At 43.7% G+C, this 18972-nt stretch overlaps 2 non-coding genes across 2 annotated transcripts; both read right to left on the minus strand.

Annotated features, from left to right (window-relative positions):
- Positions 1 to 13605: 13605 nt before the first annotated feature.
- trnav-cac (transfer RNA valine (anticodon CAC)) lies at positions 13606 to 13678 on the minus strand. The gene has a single exon. It is a non-coding gene; the product is annotated as a tRNA-Val (tRNA).
- A 2739-nt stretch (positions 13679 to 16417) lies between these two features.
- Positions 16418 to 16490, minus strand: trnav-uac (transfer RNA valine (anticodon UAC)). The gene has a single exon. It is a non-coding gene; the product is annotated as a tRNA-Val (tRNA).
- Positions 16491 to 18972: the final 2482 nt, after the last annotated feature.

Below are 18972 nucleotides of genomic sequence, written 5' to 3' on the forward strand. Positions count from 1 at the left end.
TGATGTGTTTTGATCTGCTTCCCGTAAGTTAGTGCATGTGAAATAAATATTTCATATTGATACATAGGCCAAGTTTACACAAGTGAGGTGACACGTGTTTGAAGGTCTGAATGGTCTTCTCCTGTTCTGCGTCGGTCTGCGATGGTCTTATTTGTTTAAACTGTTCTCTGAGATCGCAGGAATAAAGTGCTGAATTTGAAAAAAAAAATCAGCTGTAGTGTTTTACATGCGAAGGACGCCCTGCAGTAATTCCCCACTCTGTTTCAGAAAGTAGCGTCCTTCAGGTGAAATGAAAAGTTATGCATGACAAGAGGATTGTAGACAGCATCACGTCACAGATACAGTTCACATTATTAGGGTGGATTTTACCGATGAAGGAAAACATACAGAGAGATACAAGTGACAGAGAATCGCCGTGGATTTAACGGGCTGAACGGCTTCTTCCTGCACGGGATGATGCCATGGGTTTTTGTCGGCACTCTCTCTGTCTGTGTGATGTGGAGATGCCGGTGAAAAGTGTCACTTCACCTGATGGAGGAGCAGGACTGTGAGAGTGCGTGATCTCCCAAAAATCTGTTGGGCAATAACCTGGTGACATGTGACTTCCGATTTTGTTCACTGTCCCTGTGACGGAGCAGGCGAGGGAGAACCAATGGCTCATTTTTAACCCTCAATTCCTCTTTGAACGGTCTGCAGCCCTGCACCTCAGTGACGTTGGGGATGACTCGCAGTGAGTGAGTGTTTCACTTGGATTCTCTTAATCAGGAACTATTGGTGTTAGGTATTAGCTCCTGCCAGGTCGTCACAAAGAAACCGACGTCCGTGTTGCAATTGACTTTCTGCAACATTGCTGTGTGAAGTCGAAACCTGAAAACCAAACAGGCTGCAAAGAAGAATCCCGCATTAAGTTTCTAAAGAGAATAGACTTCAGTTTCGGCTTCTCTCTTTTCTTGCTGCTCTGCATCCTTCTCTCTCTCTGATTTATGTCATGTGATGAAAGTTCCCAAACGTGGTTTATAATTTCCTGACGTCTGATTCTGCCTATTCTGCTTCTTCACCCTTCCAGTGTCCAAGAAGGAGCTGAAAAACGTGTACCATCCCCAAGTATTCCCTGTCGGTGGAGGGAAATGGTTTAATTTATCTGCCATTGAAGACAGTCCTCTGCTCGGGAAAAGCAGCAAATGGCAGCAGTCCAGGAACAGAGGCAGAATGGGAAAAAGCTGTTCATTATTGCATTTACTGCCTGGACTGTGATTTTTTACATGTACGCAACCTGCTCAAAGGTGTTATTACACACCTCTGAAGCAGATGAAGGCAGTCTCCATCATCCAAAGCTCAATGTATACGGGTCAATCAGTGGAACTGTTCGTTGGTGTCGAGGTGTGAGGGTCGTTGATGAGGCTCAGAGACGTTCGGCATTCCCATTAGCTGTAGCTGTGCCCTTTCTTCGCTGTTTGCCGTCTTTTTGCAAAAATCTTTGGAGCTTGTGAAGATGATCTGTTATGAAATCTAAGGCAGTCTGAGATCGCAAAGGGCCTTTGCAGTGAATATCCCACATTCAGAGAAGACAGAATCTAACTGTTCCTCACCCTGGCCAGTTGAAAGAATTTCTCACCATCAACTCAATCAAACTACCCAACCCCAACCACAACATGAAAAACAACACAAAATTTGTTAGTTGGGAGGCGGAACCTGGGAAGGAAACAGCAAAGAAAACCCAGCCTCCAGTTTCAGTAATCTTTCAAAGCTCATTGTGAACCAGACTCGGGGGAGAATGAAGGCTGAACTGGCTGAATGAGCAGAGCCAATCAAGACAGCTTCCCTATCTTTATGACACTGAAGCATTGACTCTGATGTTCTTGGTGTCATTACCCAACCTAAGATGTTGAAAGAATCTGGATTATTTGAAAAGATCAGGAATTCAAAGAGGATCTCTGCAGCAGTGCAATCAGATACTTGGGAACAGACAAAAAGTGGAAAGGCACTGAGAGAAATGGCCCGGGTTCGGGAGAGCTGTTTCTCAGTGACACAGGCGTCTCTGCAGGGGGAGGGGTCAGGCTATTTTCATGTTTCCACAATAAATGTCACAGGCTCCATTTTTAAGAGGAGAGTTGGAAAAAGACAATTGTTTTTCTTGTAAAATTACAATCAATCTGAAATTCGCAGAATCATATCTTATTGACAATGCCCCAGAATCACGACCCCATCCATGGATATATCCTGTTACACCTTCATGACAGACCCATCTTAGTTGCCGGCACAATGTGACATATCTGAGGGAATAAACATGGAGTTCTCAACATGGTATCCTAGTCCCATTCAGTCTCAGGGCATCCAGTTTAACATGGACAAGGAAACCGCCTGCTGATTTCCGCCTACTCTTCTCTCTCGACTGATGAATCAGTAGTCCTCCATGTTGAACAGCACTAGGATGGAATACTGAGGTTAGTAAGGATGATGTCTGCATTGGCGATTTCAATGTCCATCACTAATAGCGGCTCGGCAGCAGCTGTTTATGTCCCAAATCATAGTTGTTCGATTGATCCTGTAGGTGGTGAGAAAACCAAGAAGAGGGAAAACATGCCTGGTCTCATCCTCACCAATCTGTCCTCAGCAGACACATCTGTCCTTGACAGTAACGATAGGAGGTGACCAATATATAATACTTGAGGGGACGATGTCTCGCCCTCACATTGTGCATGTCACCCATTGTGTTACATGGCATTGTCACCGTGCTAAAGGGGACAGACTGCAAACAGATCTAGAACTCCGCTGAGGCATCCATGCGGAGGTGTGGATGATCAAAAGCAGCAGAATGGGACTTCAAAAGGCCGCAGTTGTTGCTTGTCGCTGGTAGAAGATAATTGGAGTGTGTGGATTTGGAATATTGATGGTTTTGTGCTCGTGGTTTTGTTTTAAACTGAGAACTCCGTAAATTTCTCACAAATTATGTACAGGTTTTTCACTCGCTTACTTTTTTCATGTTGAGTTTGAAGGAATATTGGTGTAAGATTCCTGGGTCTGAATGTACTGGATATCCACAGAATGTTCAATGATAGGAGAATATTTTCTAACAGCTAATTGACCGATGGGAAATGTGTGACCAGGAAACAGTGGAAATTTCGACTCAAAAGATATGTTGGTTAACAAAGGACAGAACAAAGTTTCTGGAAAAGCTCAGCAGCTCTGGCATCATCTGTGAAGGATAAAGCAGAGTTAACATTTCGGGCTCGGTGACCCAACTCAGAACAGTTCTGAGGACGGATACCGGACCCGATACGTTAATTCTGTTTTTTGCCTTCACAGATGTCGTCAGACCTGCTGATCTTATCCAGAAACTTTGTTTTTGTTTCTGATTTACAGCATCCACAGTTGTTTCTGTTTTTTTTTGGTTCACAGCTGAACATGCTGACTCAATGCAATGTCGAGGCTGATGTGAAGCAATCTGGAAGATCCAGGAAATCAGGTGTTAGTCAGTTCAGATTTCATATTGCAACAACCAAAATGACATCTTTTCTCTATCAGTTTTACTGGAGAAAGTCTCTGCTGTGACTTCATGGCATTAGGCATTGTTTGGGTGATCATACAATGAGTTACAATTGAAACTGGAAGGTGTGAGGTTGTTCTTTTAAGTGGCTTTGACATTGTGTGTCTGACCATTACAGACTTCCACAGAAACACTATGGAGCAGAAACAAGCTGTCTGGCCCAACAAGAGCACACCACATCTCAGAACATCCCACACAAACCTAGACAGATATACCGCAGCTAATCTGTACACTGCAGGCAATTTAGCATGGCCAAGATACCTTAGCTGCACATTTTTGGACTGTGGGAGGAAACCCACGCAGACACAGCGAGAATGTGCAAACTCTAAACAAACAGTCACCCGAGAATAGAATTGAACACGGGTCCCTGGCACTGTGCAGTAGACGTGCTAAATACTGTGCCACCGTGCTATCCAACTGCCCACACTAATCATGATCTAGCTTGATGGGTGCTGAACGTTAAGTTAGAAGAAAAGAGGATGCCTCAAACTTGTTTTATTTAGAGATTTTGTATCGCATTAAATGACTTTGGTTTGGCCGTCGAAATGTTTCCTGACACAGGGCAGTCTGACCCTCAGTGAGGTTTATTTAATAAACTCTCCCCGGGACTAACAGCTGCACCATGATGTCATACAGCATGAGCGGCGATGGCCTTCAACTATTGTGAGGCAATGATGATGCTGGCTTCTTGAACATGAATATGAAATAGCCGTGGGTCGCGTGGTACTGAATCATTCAGTGAAATGTAATTACATCTCCAGGTATTTTTATTTCTACATTACAATCGCAGGCACTTCAATGTCTGGCCTCAGGTTGTTACTCTAGGGATTCTATATTTGTATTAATGCTTTTCATGGTGGGTTTTCTTCACGAAACTGGAGAGATGTTTATTCTTGGCGGCTGCATTTACTGAAAAATATCCAAAGGAGAGTCTAGAGTCTCTTCAGTTGTTTCTTCTCTCTCAGATGATTTCTCTCTCTTTGCATTTGAAAAAGTGTCCAGAATAAGACCTGGGTTCGCCCCGTGAAGTACCTTCCCGGTGCCCTGCAAATTCGAGCATGATGTATGAGGGTAAAAAAGGTAGAAGAGGAGGAAAAAAAAGTTCGGACAATGAGGTAGAGAAGAGCGGAATGGCCAAAACTCAAGGTCAAATAGACAGGCAGAGAGAGGAAGAAGAGGAATGAAGATAGACAGAGGCGTTGTAGTGATTTAACAGAAAATGAGGACTACTCTTCGATGTCCTGTGCCTCATGTAGTTTGAAAGCATTATGTTGCAATCACTTCCCTTAATCCTGTCCAGCAGCAGGGCACATGTGAGCTTGTGGTGTAAAGTTTGTGCATCTGTTTCCAAAGCAAACGGTTGCATGTTTAAAGCACGTCCTGCGCACAGTGTTCATATGCAAATAAATTCCCTTAAACGCAATATTACAATAGAGTTTGTTGGCGATGATGCATGTTGACTAAAATATTCTTTCGTGTTGTTTTAGATTGCTCTCAAAGATTCCCTTTCAGCTTTACGTGGGAACAATGTTTCAAGTAAGCGTTGTGGATTTTTTGGGTAAATTCTCAGCTCCCTCAGTGTGAGAAGTAAAACATAAACTCTTCATCATGGGGTTAAAACACATCCGCCTCCCTCTGGGCATCCGATTCATTCAGTTGATGATAGCGCGGTGTGAATATCATTATCCTGATATTTCATCACAATCTATAAACACCCAAATTCATGCTTTGATCTATTAGGAGATGCAGCTCCTCTTCTGTTATAACAGAGAGACAGTGAAGTTATCAAGTAATGCTTCCAAAAAAAACCCCAGTAATTCTATCCTCTCAATGGACACAGTGACAATGATCATTATCCAACAGCAGGTGCAGAAAACACAGTGTGACAGCGCCTCTCCACGTTCACAGTGAGCCTGAATTTATAGGCTGTCTCGAGTGCAGGGAGACAGAATCAGAAGATGTTCTTGAATCCTTTGCTGCTTTGGATCCCCGGGGCAATGTGAAAGTGCTTCACCCTGAGAAAGTTCCAGCTGGTTCAGCTCTGCACACATAGCTCTGGCAATAGCTCATTGGTCTTTGGGCATGATTGTCGCGTTGAGGATTGTGGTTATGTGAGAGACCCCAAGTTCAAATCCTGGATGAGCCCTAATTGCTGGTTTTTGGCTTTGACAAATTGCCGATCAGCTTTCCCAAAAAAGAGGCTGTGTTCAATAAGGTCCGACATCCCAAAGGAGAGATGAGACGTGCCATTGTGACCAACAGGGGAAAGCAAAACACAAAACATGCTTCATCATGTCTGGCCATGCCATCCAACGTTAAATGAAACCACCATAAAAAGCCAGTGAAGTGAAACACATTATTTGTAGTGTGTTTGATGCACAAGGCACCCTGCAATAATGTCACATGCTGTTTCAGGCAGCAACTTCTGTCATGTGGTGTGGGGTGTTGTGAATAACAAGAGGAACATGACCGCACTAAATTGAATGAAATCAACGCAAAGATCAGCCCATCGAAGACAGCATCACAACACAGACACCATTATTTGGACAGATATCACCGTTCCTGATGGGTAAAAAAAGGACTGTGCTCATTCCCAGGGCAAGGGACTAACAAAACTGTCTCAGGAGCAGAGGTACAGGATGAGAAGATGTTCTCGAAACTGAATTCTGCTTCACACCTGGTTCCGCACTAGAAATGCAAGGGTTTTACTGGCACGTTGGTCGATAAATATGATTCTCGCTTGGGGATTTGTCTTCAATTAGCATGTGTGTGGTCTCGGATTCAAATGCCAGGCAACCGCTTAGTTTTGCCAGGTCGCTTGATCAGATTTTCGTCAAAAGAACTGCACCTCATGAAATCGGTCTGCTTGAAACAGAAACGAGCTTCAGCAGCACAGTTGTCATTGTAGAAAAGAGGGCGAGTGGTGAAAATAAAAACAAGGGGTTCAGGAAGTGAACCACGCAATCTGACGTTGAATAAATCCTCCAGCTGGATTATACAAAGGTTTTGGCGGGAAACCTCAGGAAGCAGAGACGTTATTTGATTGTAAACAACACTGAAAACGTTGTGAAAGGCGCCGCGTATGTGGAATGTCAGCGATGAAGACAGACTGGAAGGTTGAAAACTGGTCTGAGTGAAGTTTTCTAAGTCATGAAGGGCCTACACAGAATCAGAATGGAGAAAATGTGCATATGCATGGGAGGATCGAGAGTGATTAGGCAGAGGTTCATCTGAGAAAGCAAAAGTGACATCAGGTAAAATATTTTCACACGGGGGATGATTAGAGTCTGTAATCACTGTAATCACTGAGTGCAACAAAGAATGCAGTTCAATCATGTTATTGAAAAATGAATTCATCGGTAATGTTAAAAGTAGCAACGTGCAGAGTTACAGGAAGAAATCAAGTGAATAACCCATTTCCTCATTGTAAAGAACCAGCAGAGCAATGCTGGGCTCCATCTGCACTGTGATAAATTTGTGATTCTGAGTGAAATCAGTGTTTAACCAGCAGAATGTGGGAAGTTAGACAAAGGTGATATTTATACAGCGGGACACATTGCACGACAAAATATTACACAGCATGTACATGTCACAAGGAGGGCAGCACTTTTTGATTTGGCGTGGGGAAATGTGCAGGGCATTCTGTGTATCAAACACAATGCATTTTACCCTTTAGGTCATGGCACAGTGAGAGAGCCAGAGAAGGCCAATCGGTTCATCATAAATGTGACAATTTAGTTGGGCCAAGAGCTGTGTGAGATATCTGATAGATTTGTGCGGGTTTGAAGTGTTTACTGGAATTGGGAAGCACAGGTGATATCGGGAAACAGGTGACGGCAGGAGCAGCAAATACATTCAAAAGAACGTTCGAGAACTCTGGTGTGGTGAGCTCTGGTTGATGGGCAGCATGCTTTCACTAGACCACACTGTTACAGAAGGTGGTATGTCACTGCCTATCAGCGACATGCTGTATCGAGGCATATATTGAGCTGTTCATCAGAGTTACACAGCCAGATGTGCATTTTTTTTTCTTTCCAATGTGACGGAAGTCTTCATGTAATAGGGACTATACACAAATGCCTTTCACATGAATAATTACGCTCCGTCTCAGTATGTTGCATGCATCCTTACCTCTTTTTTTCTGTCATTGTGCATACCGTGAGATACTTTGCACGTTGTGCATGTCATACACCTGACCCTTACTTTCTGGGTGTTGTGACGCAGTGGGCTTGTGAAAACAGTCAGGCTGAACATACACGTGGTCATCTTCAAAATCGATGAAAACTGGCAAAGGCACAGTGGAGAGTTTTGTTATGTATTCTGGATTATTTCCTTAATCTCTGCTCTTGTGTCTGCACTGAACAATTTCTTAACTTAATCTTCCACTTCATTTCAACCATCCCTCACTTCGAACGGTACCATTGTCTTTATTCAGGTAAATAGCGCTCATCTTAGATTCAAACTGCCCTCCCTCAAAATAAACATGAAAATCAGTCACACTGTGATCACTGCAACATAGAGGTTTCTACACCCTGATGCCATTGATCAGTCTCGTCATATTGTCCCATTTGCTTGTAGAAGGTACTGTTTCAATCAAGTAATAATTTATCATGATGCAAGAGCAGCACTCAAAAGCTTCTCATTTTAAATAAACCCATTGGACTGTAACCCGGCTTCGTGAGACTTCTGACTGTGTCCACACCAGTACAACACCAGCACTTCCCACATCATAGTCACAAATAGGATTGTTTGAAAATTGGTGGAAAAGTAAGATAAACTGTCAAATTATGTGATGTTAAAACACAGCGCGGGATGATACTGAAAGAACAGCTATTGATGGTGTTCAGATAAATTTGAATGTAACTGTACACGATTCTGTATTTGTAACCATCCACAGACAAATGGCAAGTAAGGAATGCAACAGTTGGGACAAGCTGCATTGAGAACAACAACAACAACATTCTGAGTTTGTCTACCAATTTGCTTTGTTTTTCTGGTTTCAAATTTCGAGCATCTGTAGGTCTTTGTTTCATGTTAACTTGATTAGCGTTTGGGATAAAATAGATTACCTTATAGCTTCTGAGCTGTGCTGCAGTAAGGACAACCCTACCAAGAACAAAGTAAGTTCTCTGAGTAGGAACCGTGACCAGGCTTCAGCGCTGAAAGTGTCAGATTCTAACCATTAGACCATCAGGGGAAATGCTCAAAATGCTGCCATCTTTTCTCAATGAACCTGCTTGAGCCTTTTCATTCTGTTGCTCATTTTGGCTGAAGGTCAGTTTCTCCCATTCTTACAGTTTTTAATCACGTGGAAGCAGACCATTCGTCCATCTTGTCAGTGCGTGCCTTCAGGTATCCATCTATTCTAGTCCCAGTTTCCAGCGTTTCATACACCATCTTTGGAGTTCTTAATTCCAGAGTGCAAATTTCAACGAGATTATCCCAGTTATCAACAAATGGGACTGAAGTTTGAGATGATAAAACTCTGTTAAAGCCCCTTGAAGTAATCATCCTCATGTTAAGCCACAGAGAGAGATACATAGATATATCACCCGAGAGTGGCAGAGGCCTCAGGATTATATGTGCTCCATCTCCATCTTGTCCACACTCTGTTGCCGTATACACGGTTCCTTGGTAAAAAGAACACGAGCAGTTTCTCCGACGATCGAAGCCGTTGCCATGAGCTGAGGTATGAAATGGATAGTGAGTTGAAATAGTCCACCACTGATGTTGCTCTTGAGCAACTTTTAATTTCCAAAACCCAGCGAAGCAATCACATCGGCTGCAGGGAATCTGACCAAAACAGCACTGGGTACACATTCCTCTTCGGAAGCAACTGTCAATTTGCAAATGAAGGAAACCTGTCAGCTTCATTCCAGGGAGTGAAGCTACAAAATTTCAATCTTCCAATCCAAAGTCAGACACAGTATCAATTACACCACTGGCTCCAAACATATAGCTGCATCTTTCATTCTGTAGACTTGTGATGTTAACAGGGATATCAGCGGAAAGGGCAGTCGCAAGGTGAGTAACCAGCAACGATAATCGCTGTCAATGCTTCAATGTTCTCCACTTTGTGAAGCAGTGAATTTCAGTGGCAAAAGAAACACATTCATCGTCAGATGCCTGCTTCACTGTCACCCATTTCTCTGCCACATATTTCTCTGCTGGAGCTTGCCATAGGTTTATTCACAGTCATTACAACATTCCGCCTCTGGTACCTTTTTTAATTATCTCTTCACAACGTAAAAAATGTCCCCGGGCTTTGAATCCCCCACACAAAGGAAAAGTAAACTACCATTATTACTGTCTACACATCTCGTTGTTTTATAAATTTCTGTCAGGTTGCCTCTCAACCTCCTCAGGACCAGAGGAAAAAGTCCAAGAATATCTAACCTTGATTGATAATTCAAACCTTCCATACTATGTAACATCTTGATGAACATCTTTTTAATACTCACCAGCTTAATAATATGTCTCCTACAACTGTGCGACATAAACTGCACACTGTATTCCAGAAGAGGCCTCTCCAATGCCCTGCACAACTTGAACATGACTTCCCAACTCCTAAAATCAAACGACTAAACAATGAATGTAAGTGTGCAAAAAGCCTGTTTAACCAGTCTCTCTACATGCACTATAAACTTCAAAGAAGTATGTATGTGCACCCCTAGTTCCATAAGGAAGCACCTTAACAGAGAGACAAAGTCTGTGGGCGGGTGGGGAATAGTTTTGAATTTCTTTGACTTCACGTGCAATGCATGTTATTGTACATGTACAGCTGAATAATATTGGCACTTCGTTCTCCGTGAAGCATTATAAATAAAACTAAACATACTTTCAAATAAAAAGTAAAGTTATACCCTTTGAGTCGGAAGGGAACCGTCGCTGACAGAGGCACTTCCCGTATTAAACAGTGCCTTAAAAAATTGACCACATGCCGATGACTTGAGGTACATTTCATACTTTGTGAACTTCATCCAAGAAATCCACAAACTAGATTTTGTTTTTTTTTGCCTCAGCAGCTCTTTATTTGAACATGATAAAATTTCTAACTCGTTGAATGTCACATTTGAAAGTCTGAATGAGATAAATCTGATTCCTTTTTAATTATTTCAATGGCCTTTGTGAGTTTGCAGCAAAGTGACGAAATTGAAACATGTTTAACAGCTATTGCCCGCAATTTAACTTAGTGAAGCCACCCATGTGTGAAACATCTTTGAGCTGAAAAGAATGACCTTCTTTTCTCTCTCCGCAGTTACTTCTTCACATTTTAATTACTTGCAGAATGTTTCTCAATCGTTGAGTCTTTGCCCAATTCAAAGAAACTGGTGTTTCCCAACAAACGTAGCTCAGAATTGACATTCCTCATTACCCTTTGGTGCCACGACAAACTAAAATTGCTCCAGGAGACGCTCGAACTCACAACCCCGGCATTGCATGTGCCTCTATACGGTCATATACGTTAAACACGCTAACCGATTGCGCTACTAGAGCAGGACATACCTGCAGAGCTCCATAGTTCAGATTATACTTTAATGGTTGGCAAATTGACTGTGAACTGGGATATGATAGTCTTCACTCAAGGTTCCTAAGCTGATTGAAGAACTTGCTTAATCACGCAGTGCTAAACTGCATTGAAATGTATATTTTCAACATCCTCCTCCACTGTCTCCTGAGCCCTTGATGTTTTTATTCTGTCGAAATGTGTCAATCGCATTCTTGAACAGACTCAATAACTGACCTCCGCAGTCTCTGGGGCACTGAATTTCAAAGCTTCACCTCAGCCTGAGTTGTCTCCCCTCAGTCTGCTGTTTGGGGTACGGTCCTGTTGTGGGAAATTAACTTCACCATGTACATAATGCTGCTCCTGGTACGTCCTCTGGCACAACACTCTTTTGACATTTGCTCGAGTGTTATCCTGCTCTGTGTCACAAGGCTGAGGAAAAGAACACAGAGCAATGTCCAGCAAAATAAATGTTGTTGGCAAAAAGCAGTTCACCCGGCTTTCTGCGTTGTTTAGTCTATTTGCGAATTTTGCATCATTTTGAATTTTAAAACTGTGCACCTTGTACACCAATGTGGTTCATTAATATCTACCCTGAGGAGAGGTTGTTGCCAATGCTGACTCCTGTGAACAGAACAGTGCACTCTCCTCGAGCAGGAAAACAATTCCTCACAGATAACGTTACATCCCCCACTATCATGGGCCTTTCATGCCACAAAATTCTTCACAGAATTCGATGAAGCAACAATTCACCAACTTCATTTTCAAAACTCACATAACCAACAGGACACACACTATACCCGCCGTCATCAAACTTCACCGTTATTTCATTCAAGGACACATTCCAAGACTTTCATGAGAAGTGAATGTATAAGAATGTAACACAAAGATAAAGTGAATTTCACATTTAAAATTGTAAATTAAGAAGAAGCCAGAACTAGATTTAGAATGTCATGTTTAGTGCCACAGCTAGAACTCCAGCCCGACAATTGAGAAATCTACCCCTGAAGCCCTAACATCTACATGGCAACTTGTTCCATGTGCCCAGTTTGAAACCTATGTGAAGGAGCATGCTGTCTGATAGGCCGACTGTGAGCATCCACCATGCACCATTAACTGCAACAGGAGCTGTTCATTCCAGTTGTGAGAGACTTGATGCTCAGTGTTGTCAATTCACCACTCTCATCATCATGACAGCAATGTTTAAGCAGCAATTAGGCAGACACGTGAGGAAAGTAACAGAGGAAATACACAACCATTGGCAGGCAGGGGAGAATCAATTGGATTAGACCCCTTTCAGTATGGGCCCAGGCTCTTCAGCCAACAAGTACACGCCACCTCTTGGCGCATCCCACCCAGACACATTCCCCTGTAACACACACACACCTGAACACTACGGACATTTTAGCATGGCCAATACATCTAGCCTGCACATCTTTGGACTGTGGGAGGAAACTGGAGCACGCAGATGAAACCCGCACAAACACAGAAAGGATGTGTGAACTCCACACAGACAGTTGCCCAAGGCTGGAGTTGAACTCAGGTCCCTGGCACTGTGGGGTGGCAGTGCTAACCACTGAGCCACCATACTGCTACAGCTTAGTTCAGTTCAGAATTGCATTAGACACAGATCTATGTTGCACTGTTTTGTGTTTCATGTTATTGCTGACAGTTCTCTGCCTGAAACAACACTGAAAGCTGGGAACATGGGAACAGGAAGAGGCCATTCTACCCGACTCTGGTGGCTCACCTTTTCTTAATATCACAGCGGATCTAAAACTTTGAGGATTTTCCCGACGCCATCCTTACAACTCCCATTGAGAATTTACACGTTGACCTTCACGTAGCTAGCTTTCCTATCTCTCCTTGTTTCGACTTTCGTGATAGAAAAAAAAGACTGGATGCAATATCAATTGGTAGCTTGTCTTGTCATTTCCTCAGTTTCAATACCAGCATTTCGTTGACTTGAGAGCACACGTTAATTCTAATGATTCTGCAGAAGCACGAGCCATGAGGTTCGTCTAAGACCGTAAATACCTTCACTGCTGTTGTTGGCTGAATGTGCCACTATAGTGTCCGCTGCTAATAAATGCAAATATGTTTCTCTACTCCAAAATGTGACTAAAGGCCTCTGGTGTCGGTTCACGCACTTTGAGACATGGCAGAGTCTGACAGAACTTGGACATTCAGAGATTACCTTGAGATGCACTTGACAGAGAGGAATGCGCAGTGCACTATGACGCTAGCAAATCAAGCTTTTCCTTGACTTTGAGCTGGAACGCTTTCGCGCGAAAAGCAAAGCTGAATCTCCTGCGCTACAGAAAGGATCAGGGCAGGCTAAATGCAGTATTAAAAGGGATGACCGTCTATGCACATTCAAGGCCAGGAAGGAAAGAAATTTAACAAAGATTCATAACGCATTGAAATAGAATGATCCTACTTCCCACAACAAAAGCAGAAATGGCCAACTTCATTCAAAGAAAGGTTGGCTGACAAGAACGCTCACTCCATGGCCATCCAGAACCATATCGCTGTAAAAGAGGAAAAACAACGTTTCTGCCCGGCTTCGAACCAGGGACCTTTCGCGTGTGAAGCGAATGTGATAACCACTACACTACAGAAACACACATGCGACTCTGCCCTTCGCCCTGGCCTTTCTACAGCATTGCAATTCGCAGCTGTTCAACGCTTCACATAGAACATAGAAAAGTACAGCATAGTACAGGCCCCTCGGTCCACGATGTTGTGCTGTGGAATAACCCTAATCCAAAAATAAAATAACCTAACCTACATTTCCCTCAATTCACTGCTGCCCATGTGCATGTCCAGCAGTCGCCAAAATGTCACTGATGACTCCGCTTCCACGACTACCACTGGTAAACTATTCCATGTGCTCACCTCTCAGTTTCAAATCGATTGAAGTAGTCCAGAATTATTGACACTATTGACAAATAAAAGATATTGTGTAAACTTGCCCAGAAAATATCCAAGTGTACGTTGCCAGGGTTGCAGTTTTCGGACTGTACGGTGCGGCTGAATAGGCTGGAGCAGTTTTCCCTGGAGCGTTGGAGGCTGAGGGACGACCTGACGGAAGTTTATAAGAACATCAAGGATATGGACAGTGTGAGTAGTCAAGGTTTCCATCACACGGTGGGCGAGTCCAAAACTGCAGGGTAAATAATTAAAGTGAGGGGCAGAAATTTTAAAGCAACCTGAGGGCCTTTTTCACGCAGAAGGTGGTGCAAGTATGCATTGAACTGCCAAACGATGCGGTGGAACCTGGTAAAATTACAACGTTTCCATGGCATCCAAATGCATGTGTGAATCGCGAGGGTTTAGAGGATATGGGCCAAATGCTGTCAAATGGATATGCCTTAATTTAGGATATCTGGTCAACATTGGCGAGGTAGGCCAAAGGTTGTGTGTCTGCTCTCTACATTTCCATGATCAAATTGATAACCATTGGCTCAATGAAAATGAGGAGCAGATGCTCTGTGCCCTCTGCCATCGTCCTTTGACTTGTAACAAAACACGGTTTCACTGTTGTTCCTCAACTGTAACACAGCTCATCCCTACCCTGCTCCAGTAGAACAGGCAAACAACAGAACAGGCTACCAAGAGAAGTGGCAAAGGCGGTGTTCAAACTCACGTCACCAAGGAGACTGGCACCTGAAACCGCTTGGCCACACTACCACGCACGTGCAAGCTGCAGACATGATACTTTCTGATGTTGCTACTGCAAAACACCAAAAGTGAAGGCACAGGGAAAGGCTTCATGGATCCCTGTCTTGTTCGTCCCTTTTCTTAGCTGCTTGGCAGTGCCCAGCCAGCAAATTATTTTCCCACCAGATGCGGACAGCAGTTTGATCAAATCAGAAATCAATGGAAAGTTGAGCACATCTTGTAAGACTCGGTCAGGCAACAAATGTAATGTGCCTGGGAGAAAGTATATTCGGTTATGCTTGGATAAAGAAAACATGAACTGCAATGCATTTCTGCAATTTAGATTTTCAATCTGGCAAATGATTTTGACCTTTGATCGAAAGAGAACAATTTTTGCGTTAACATGTGGCATGAAAAACGTCCGACTACCGGGGAAACGCACCAAGCTGAGCTGATCGTGCACCAAATCATATTGTGCAGCATCCTTCGACTCACCGCGATGGTTTTGCAGTGTAAGTGGCTCAAAGATAACCCACGCATGGAAAAACAAGGCTAGCATTAGCAATCGAGAACCACAAATCACATTGGGATGCTGTTCGAACCTTGATGCAACTACGAGCTGCCATCTTCCTTGCCTTTCTCCGTACCCCAACGTTTTTCTACACAGTTTTCCATTCCTGGACATCAACCAATCTCAGCTGGCAGCCAGCTGATTTGGAAACCAGCGGGGGAGATGAGGAAAAGCAAATCAAGTTTATGAAATTCCACAGTGCTAATTTAGAGATGCACAAAAACAGTTTCTGAATACATTTCTGTACGTAAAAGGCGATCAGAGGTGTCAAGGAGATGCTCACAGCACGCAATTGTTTTTTTTGTGCTCATGAAGCCAAAAGCTCTCGCATCTGAGTCACCATCACTTCACATCCTGCTGACCGAATAAATTGTGTATTGCTTCACTTGAGTTTCATGTGGCTCGCTTTCCCTTCTCTCCTTGATTAGACTTTCTTAATCTCTTTTATGTAAAGACAGAAAAGAATGGATGCAATATCAATTGGTCGCCTGCCATTTCGTTTCCTCGGTTTCAATGCCAGTGCGTCTTTGACTTGAGAGCACGCATTATTGTTAGTGATTCTGCAACAGCACGCGCCATGAGGCTCGTCTGAGCCTGTAATTTCCTTCACTCCTGTTGTAGACTAATGAGCCGCTAATGAGTCCACTGCTAAAAATGCAAACATGTTTCTCTACTCCAAAACGTGACTGAAGGCTTCTGGTTTCTATTCATGCATTTCGAGGCATGACAGAATCTGACAGAACTGGAACATTCAGAGACTACCTTGAGATGCATTTGACAGAGTGGAACATGCCGTGCACTGCGACACCGACAAATCAAGCTTTTCTTTGACTTTGAGCTGGGATGCCTTTGCACGAAAAGCAAAGGCAAAACTACTTGGCTACACGAAGGATGAGCGCTGTCTAAATGCCCTCTTAGAAGGGATGACTATCTCTGCACATTCAGGGCCAGGAATGAGAGAAATTTCACAAAGATTCATACTGAAATGAAATAAAATGATCCTCCTTTCCACAACAAAAGCAGATATGGGCGAATTCATTCAAAGAAAGGTTGGCTGACAAGAACAACAAACGAGAAAGGTCACTGCATGTCCTTCCAGAAACCTATCGCTGTAAAAGAGAGGCACCACTGTTTCTGCCCGGCTTCGAAACGGGGACCTTTCGCGTGTAAGGCGAATGTGATAACCACTACACTACAGAAACACACACATTACCCTGTCCTGTGCACTGACATTTCTACAGCATTGAATTTCACAGCTGTTCAAAGATTCACCTCTCAGTTTCAAATAGATCGAAATAGTCCAGAGTTATTGGCACTGTTGAAAAACAAAAGATATCATGTAAACCTGCCCAGAAAATATTAACATTGACGTTGCCAGGGGTGCAGGTTTCGGACTGTATGGGGAGGCTGAATAGGCTGGGGCAATTTTCGCTGGAGCGTCAGTGGCTGAGGGACGACCTGACGCATGTTTATACAATCATCTGGGATATGGACAGGGTGAGGAGTCAAGGTCTTTATCACACGGTGGGCGAGTCCAAACCTGGAGGGTGTGTAGTTAAAGTGAGGGACAGAAGTTTAAAAGCGAAATAAGGGCATTTTTTTGCCCAGAATGTGGTGCAAGTATGCATTCAATTGCCAGACGAAGTGGTGGAGCCTGGTAAAATTACAACATTTTCAAGGCATCCGGATACGTGTGTGAATCGGGAGGGTTTGGAGGGATACGGGCCAAATGTTGTCAAACGGGACTGCAGTAATTTAGGATATCTGGTCAACATTGGTGAGGTAGACCGAAGGTTGAGTGTCCGTTCTTTCCATTTCCATGATGAAATTGATAACCACTGGCACAATGTAAATTAGGAGCTGATGGACTGTGCTCTCCTGCATCGTACGTGGATTGGAAACAAAACGTTTTCTTCACTTGCTTTCAACTGATCGCAGCTCATCCCAACCCAGCTCCGGCATAACAGACAAACAACACGACAGGCTACCAGCATAATGGCAGCGGTGAGATCCAAACGCACTCCCCTGAGCACACTGGAACCTGAACCCAGTCCCTTAGCCCGCTCAGCCACGCTACCACTCACATGACAGGCTCAAATATAATGCTTTCTGATGTTGTTACTACAAAACAACAAAAGCGAAGGCACAGGGAGAGACTTCAAGGATCGCTGTCTTGTTCATCTATTTTCCTCGCTTCTCGGCAGTGCCCAGCTAAAACATTATTTTCCAACCAAATGCTGATAGCCGTTCGATCAAATCAAAAATCAACAGAAAGCTGAGCACACCTTGTGAGACTCGGTTAGGCATCAAATGTAATCTGCGTGGGAGAAAGTATATTTGGTTGTGCTTGGATAAAGACAACATGAAATGCACAGCATTTCTGCAATTTTGATTTTCACTCTGATGAATGATTTCGCCCTTTGTTCGAAACAGAACAACTTTCACGTTAACATGTAGCATGAAAATAAAGACGGGACTACCAGGAAAACACACCAAGTTGAGCAGATCATACATCAGATCATACCGTGCAGCAAGCTTGGACTTACCGCACCGGTTTTGCTGCGTAAGTGGCTGAAAGATAACCCTCTGTCTGAAAAACTGAGCTACCGTTACAATTAAAGAATGACAAATCACATTAGGAGGCTGTTCGAGCCTAGGTGCAGCTATGAGCTGACATCTTCCTTGCCTTTCTCCTTACCCCGACGTTTCTCTGTGCAGCTTTCCAATCCTGGACATGAACAAATTTCAGGTGGCAGCCAGCTGATTTGGAAACTGGCGTGGGAAACGAGGAACAGCAACTTAGTAAAACTTACAAAAGGCAGTTTCTGTACACATTTCTGAATGCAAAAGGCGGCCAGAGATGTCAAAGCGATGCTAACAGCATGCGATTGCTTTTTGTTCAAGAAGCGAAAAGCTCTCACGCCTGAGTACCATCACTTCACATCCTGCTGACTGATTAAGATAGGGTTAGGGTTTGGGTTGGTGTTCATGTTCTCTTGTTGTTAGTTTCCTTCCTGTTTGTCCGATGTAGTGTTTCTCACAGTCTCTGCAGGGGATCCTGTAGATGACATTGGTCCTGCCCATGGTGGGGATTGGGACTTTAATTCAGGTGAGCACTTGTCGTAGGGTTGATGTGGGTTTGTGTGCCACTCTGATGCCCAGCGTTCTCAGAAGTCTTGTGGTGAGTTCTGACATGTTCCTGACGTAGGGTAGTGTGATGTGTGTATCGGGGCGTGTAGAATCTTTCTGATACTGTTACTGTAGGTATCTCCTGACCCAGTTCTTTGGATATCCATTATCATTGAACAACTGGCTAAAAAAAGACACGACCAATACTCACTCATCTCAATCCACTTGGACAAGGAGAACCGCGACTTCGTCTGGGACAGCAAGATCCTAGAACAGGCTAGGCAGAGACAAGCACGAGAATCCCTGGAAGCATGGCACTCCACGAAGCATGCTATTATTAACACATTGAACTCGATCCCATACACATTCCACGAAGGAGGAAACCTGGAAGGCAGTCAATCCATTGCAACGGACCCCAGAGTTTAAAAACCAGTTGGGAAAACAGACCGACGCTTCATCAGAGGCTGCACTGAGGATGCTACCAAGCAACATAACGAAACGTCTGCGGAACCACAAACCAGCTCGGCGAGCCATCCAACCTCAACATGGTCATCA

Source organism: Stegostoma tigrinum, unplaced genomic scaffold (genome assembly GCF_030684315.1).
Source record: "Stegostoma tigrinum isolate sSteTig4 unplaced genomic scaffold, sSteTig4.hap1 scaffold_232, whole genome shotgun sequence".
NCBI lineage: Eukaryota > Metazoa > Chordata > Chondrichthyes > Orectolobiformes > Stegostomatidae > Stegostoma > Stegostoma tigrinum.